Here is a 6,603-nt window from a genome sequence, read left to right as displayed (position 1 = left end):
CGTTTCTGTCTGGTGAGTGCTTTGGAAATGTCCCACCTCCCCATCAGCTGATTGGCTGCCTTTCACCAAGTGATTGTCCTGATTGGCTGCTTGGCCTGTCAATCAATGACACATCTGCAGAAGATTGGATTCAAAGCCAATGATCATTCATTTGAAAATGATCAGTTTGATCTGGAATCTCTTGAGTGACAAGATTGATAACAGAAAAGAAACTGAAAGTTGCTGGGATTAAACCATCACAATCACAATTCTCCACCCCATATTCACCACCTCCCCCTTGACCTTAACCATCTCACGTGGTCTCACTACTCCCATAGTTTCAATCAGAGATAAGACCATCTCTGATCACTTCCTTGTATCACTCCCCAGCCACATCCCCCTTCCACACCCCCAACCCTACCCCCTTCTGTATCCATCCCTGCAAAAACCTATTCCCCAATTCACTTACATCCGCACTTTCCAATTCCCATCTATCTTAAATTTCTTTTTACCAGAAGCCAGTTGATTCTCAGACCAGCTCTGTGGGGAGGCAACCCCTTTGTTTCCCCTCACCCAACTCTTCCAGCTGTGTCCATTCACTTACAACCGCACTTCCCAAATCCCAACTATCTCGTCTCTGGCCCTCCGATCACCACAACATTTCTGCAGGGACTGATTGGCTCCCCCTCACCCCCACCTTTGATATCCTAATCCCCAATAAAACCATGATTCCCTCTCCCCCCGGCCGTTCCCCCTGCTCCGGCCTCATCTCCACTCACTTCATCCCAGGGACACAGACTTGAAAGGATCTGGTGGACAACTGGTTTATCCATCCACTGGCTGATCTGGCTGGAGCACTTCAAACACTTCCGGCTCCTACTCTCATCTGCTAAAACTGTTGACTATTCCAGGATCATCCTGGAATGAGAAGATAAGCTCCGGCTTCTTTTCCCAACTGCAGACCATCTTCTTAAACCCCTCTCCCCTGTCCCCTCCCCCCTCACCTCCAGCAACAAGTGTGAGGATCTCACCGAGGTCTTTGTGACTAAGATTGAGACAATCCAATCAGCTGCCTCTGCCACGTCCCTCCCTTCCACTAGCCCATCTGGATGAACTTCCTCTAATCCACCCCCGCCCCCCCGCCCCCCCCCCCATCCCGCCCGAGCCCTGAACTCACATCCTTCTCTACTTTCTCTTTGATCTCCCCTCAAGGCCTCTCTGATCTCACCTCCTCCATGAGAGCCACCTCATGTTCTCAGTCCATCTGCTGCTGAAATCCTCATCCATGCCTTCATTCCCACTAGACGTGACTATCCCAATACACTCCTTGCTGCTCTCCCACATTCCACCCTCCGCACACATCAGCTCATCCCAAACTCTGCTGTCCCAGTCTGAACTCACACCAAGTCCTGTTCCCCTATCACCCCCTGTGCTCAATGACATACACTGGCTCCTGGTGAAGCCCTCCATTGTCCTCTCCCCCTCCCTATCTCTGGAATCTTCTCCAGCCCCACAATACTTCGAGATACAAAATTGGCTTGATGACAGAAGCTAGAGGGTGATTGTAGAGGGTTGTTTTCAAACTGGATACCTGTGGCCAGCGGTGTGCCTCAGGGATCAAAGAACAAAGAACAAAGAACAGTACAGCACAGGAAACAGGCCCTTCGGCCCTCCAAGCCTGTGCCGCTCATTGGTCCAACTAGACCATTCGTTTGTATCCCTCCATTCCCAGACTGCTCATGTGACTATCCAGGTCAGTCTTAAACGATGCCAGCATGTCTGCTTCCACCACCCTACTTGGCAGCGCATTCCAGGCCCCCACTACTCTCTGTGTAAAAAACATCCCTCAAATATCTGAGTTATACTTCGCCCCTCTCACCTAGAGCCCGTGACGCCTCGTGATCGTCACCTCCGACCTGGGAAAAAGCTTCCCACTGTTCACCCTATCCAGATCCTTCATAATTTTGTACACCTCTATTAGGTCTCCCCTCATTCTCCGTCTTTCCAAGGAGAACAAGCCCAGTTTATTCAATCTCTCCTCATAGCTAAGACCCTCCATACCAGGCAACATCCTGGTAAACCTTCTCTGCACTCTCTCTAAAGCCTCCACGTCCTTCTGGTCGTGCGGCGACCAGAACTGGACGCAGTACTCCAAATGTGGCCTAACCAGCGTTCTATACAGCTGCATCATCAGCCTCCAGCTTTTATACTCTATACCCTGTCCTATAAAGGCAAGCATACCATATGCCTTCTTCACCACCTTCTGCCACCTTCAAGGATTTGTGGACTTGCACACCTAGGTCCCTCTGTGTTTCTATACTCTTGATGGCTCTGCCATTTATTGTATAACTCCCCCCTACATTAGTTCTTCCAAAATGCATCACTTCACATTTATCTGGATTAAATTCCATCTGCCATTTCTCCGCCCAATTTTCCAGCCTATCTATATCCTGCTGTATTGTCCGACAATGCTCTTCGCTATCCGCAAGTCCAGCCATCTTCGTGTCATCCGCAAACTTGCTGATAACACCAGTTACACCTTCTTCCAAATCATTTATATATATCACAAATAGCAGAGGTCCCAGTACAGAGCCCTGCGGAACACCACTGGTCACAGATCTCCAGCCAGAAAAAGACCCTTCGACCGTTACCCTCTGTCTCCTATGGCCAAGCCAGTTTTCTACCCATCTAGCCACCTCTCCTTGTATCCCATGAGCCTTAACCTTCTTAACCAACCTGCCATGAGGGACTTTGTCAATTGCCTTACTGAAATCCATATAGACGACATCCACGGCCCTTCCTTCGTCAACCGTTTTTGTCACTTCCTCAAAAAACTCCACCAAATTTGTAAGGCACAACCTCCCTCTTACAAAACCATGCTGTCTGTCACTAATGAGATTGTTCCGTTCTAAATGCGCATACATCCTGTCTCTAAGAATCCTCTCCAACAACTTCCCTACCACGGACGTCAAGCTCACTGGCCTATAATTACCCAGGTTATCCCTGCTATCTTTCTTAAATAACGGTACCACATTCGCTATCCTCCAATCCTCAGGGACCTCACCTGTGTCCAATGAAGAGACAAAGATTTCAGTCAGAGGCCCAGCAATTACATCTCTTGTCTCCCTGAGCAGTCTAGGATAGATGCCATCAGGCCCTGGGGATTTGTCAGTTTTAATGTTACCTAAGAAACCTAACACTTCCTCCCTTGTAATGGAGATTCTCTTTAACGGGTCAACACCTCCCTCTGAGACACTCCCAGTCAACAAGTCCCTCTCCTTTGTGAATTCCGATGCAAAGTATTCATTTAGGATCTCCCCTATTCCCTTGGGTTTTAAGCATAATTCCCCTCCTTTGTCCCTGAGTGGTCCGACTTTTTCCCTGACAACTCCTTTGTTCCTAACATATGAATAAAATGACTTAGGATTCTCCTTAATCCTGTCTGCCAAGAACATTTTGTGACCGCTTTTTGCCCTTCAGTGCTGGGTCCACTGTTATTTGTCATTTATATTATTGATTTGGATGAGAATATCGGAGGCATGGTTAGTAAATTTGCAGATAACACAAAGGTTGATGGCATAGTGGACAGTGAAGAATGTTATCTCTGATTGCAACGGGATCTTGATCAATTGGGCCAGCAGGCTGTCGAATGGCAGATGGAGTTTAATTTAGATAAATGCGAGGTGATGCATTTTGGTAGATTGAACCAGGGCAGGACTTACTCAGTTAATGGTAGGGCATTGGGGAGAGTTACAGAACAAAGAGATCTAGGGGTACATGTTCATAGCTCCTTGAAAGTGGAGTCACAGGTGGATAGAGTGGTGAGGAAGGCATTCGGCATGCTTGGTTTCATTGGTCAGAACATTGAATACAGGAGTTGAGACATCTTGTTGAAGTTGTACAAGACATTGATAAGGCCACACTTGGAATACTGTGTACAGTTCTGGTCACCCTATTATAGAAAGGATATTATTAAACTATAAAGAATGCAGAAAAGATTTACTCGGATGCTACCGGGACTTGATGATTTGAGTTACAAAGAGAGGCTGGATAGACTGAGACTTTTTTCTCTGGAGCGTAGGAGGCTGAGGGGTGATTTTATAGAGATCTAGAAAATATGAGGGGCATAGATCAGCTAGATAGTCAATATATTTTCCCAAAGTTAGGGGAGTCTAAAACTAGAGGGCATAGGTTTAAGGTGAGAGGGGAGAGATACAAAAGGGTCCAGAGGGGCAATCTTTTCACACAGAGGGTGGAGAGGGTCTGGAACAAGCTGCCAGAGGTAGTAGTAAAGGCAGGTACAATTTTATCTTTTAAAAAGCATTTAGACAGTTACATGGGTAAAATGGATATAGAGGGATATGGGCCAAATGCAGCAATTGGGATCAGCTTAGGAGTTTAAAAAACAAGAGCGGCATGGACAAGTTGGGCCAAAGGGCCTGTTTCCATGCTGTAAACCTCTATGACTCTATGGCTCTATATCTGTGTTCCTTTCATTCTGGCTTCTTGTACATTCCATTGGTGGCCGTGCCTTCAGCTGTCTGGGTCCCAAGCTCTGGAATTCGCTCCCTAAATCCCTCCATCCCTCTCACTCACTTTGATCCTTTCAAACTCTCCTTATTGTCCACCTCTTTATCCAATCTTTGGTTGGTCTGACCTCTTGACCCAGAACTTCCAATCTCCGGATGGTTGTATCCCGGATCTATATGGGGAATTCCCCTGAGTCTGGAACCCTCAAACTCGAATTGAAATCCGGAGAATTCGGATGTTTCTTACTTCCTGCCCAGAATAGTTACCCAGGAAAAGTTAGAACGATTCAGAGCAGTTCCAACACCGGGGTCAGTGTAAAACTGAAACATGTCCCCTGCCTTCAAAGGGCACCCTGTCTGACCCCCTCACCCCCCTGAATACCCTCCTGACTCGATTGGCAGCACCAGGGCGGCACGGTAGCACAGTGGTTAGCACTGCTGCTTCACAGCTCCAGGGACCTGGGTTCGATTCCCAGCTTGGGTCACTGTCTGTGTGGAGTTTGCACATTCTCCTCGTGTCTGCGTGGGTTTCCTCCGGGTGCCCCGGTTTCCTCCCACAGTCCAAAGATGTGTGGGTTAGGTTGATTGGCCATGCTAAAAATTGCCCCTTAGAGTCCTGAGATGTGTAGGTTAGAGGGATTAGTGGGTAAAATATGGAGGGATATGGGGATAGGGCCTGGGTGGGATTGTGGTCGGTGCAGACTCGATGGGCCGAATGGCCTCTTTCTGCACTGTAGGGTATCTATCTAAGTTCAAAACACCAACCACCCCGTCACCTGACCAGCCCTTCAGAATATCCCCCAATCTCAAACTCACCCAAAGCCCCAACGCATCCAAACCCTCACCCACCCCGTACCATCTTACCCCCTCACATTTTGAAGCTTTTGCCTCATCAACCACAGGAGGCATCTCACACACACATACACACACACACGCAATTCCTAGCTCGTTGACCACAGGAGGCATCACAAACAAACACACCTCCAACTTACAAACAGTCAGGAGTTAATGTTAATTTACCCACATGTGAGTGCAGTAAGAGAATTAAACAAGTAACTATGATTTTACGACAAATAAGTTGATTTTCGAAATGTATTTCAAGTATTTTACTGTGATTGTACACTTTGGCCAATGCAAGATATTGAAAGGCATGATGGGAAAGGTAAAATATTTCAAGCCAAAGGCCTAGGAACCCATGAGTTTGCAAACTCATATCTGGGAGATCTTTCTGAGGCAACACATTTTGCAACAGAATGAATAGGTTAATTTGCAGCCCAGACATAGAATAGACATGACCCTGGATGCAGCAACACATGTCTATTCAGCTTGGCAGTGAGCTGGTGGGAATCTCCATTTTGACCCTTACGTCAGCCTTTACCGTATCCAGGCAACAGGGGGAATAGCTTTAGCCAAGAAGGGAGTAACGTCTGGTTTATAATGGACGAATGAGACATCATCATGCTGGAAAGTACTAAGTGGTTGGCTGAGGCATTTGACAATGATTTTATTTAATGTCAGGCAGAGAATCAGATTAAGAAAATGTATAACCGTTCTGTTTTTACTGATAACGTCAGAACTGGTCTGAGCATTCTGGGTATTCTGCATCTGTGACCATCGAGATAACTTCTCCCATTGATCACTGGTTTTTAATAAAGTTTTACCTTTGTCCTGTGACATTGGTTTCCTGAGTCTAATTGCCACCTTGTTGGAAAACCCCACAGTTTACATATACATGAGATACAGAAGGTAATTCGACAAGTGATTGAGGTATTAAAGACATTGATGTTGATATTTTGAAATGTATTTTATAAATGTATTTTAAAAGGAATCCTGTTTGCTTCAGTCAAAGAGCAGATCTCCGCAAAGGATGATGGTAAAAGTCATTAGAACCATATTCCGAGGGAAAGTTTAGACCTTGGGTTGAATAGGTTTCACCAACAAGTTTCCATGGAGAAACACTAAGAGCAGCTGTAATGAATCATTCGCTATCTGGTCCAGCAGGATGTATGTCTGGACGCGGCATCATGTGTTCATCTAACCTCGCAGCAACCTTTTTGTCTGTGAGAATGTTCACTTTTGAACTTTAGGATTAGCA

This window comes from Mustelus asterias, chromosome 8 (assembly GCF_964213995.1).
Source record: "Mustelus asterias chromosome 8, sMusAst1.hap1.1, whole genome shotgun sequence".
NCBI lineage: Eukaryota > Metazoa > Chordata > Chondrichthyes > Carcharhiniformes > Triakidae > Mustelus > Mustelus asterias.
This window is presented reverse-complemented; position numbering follows the sequence as displayed.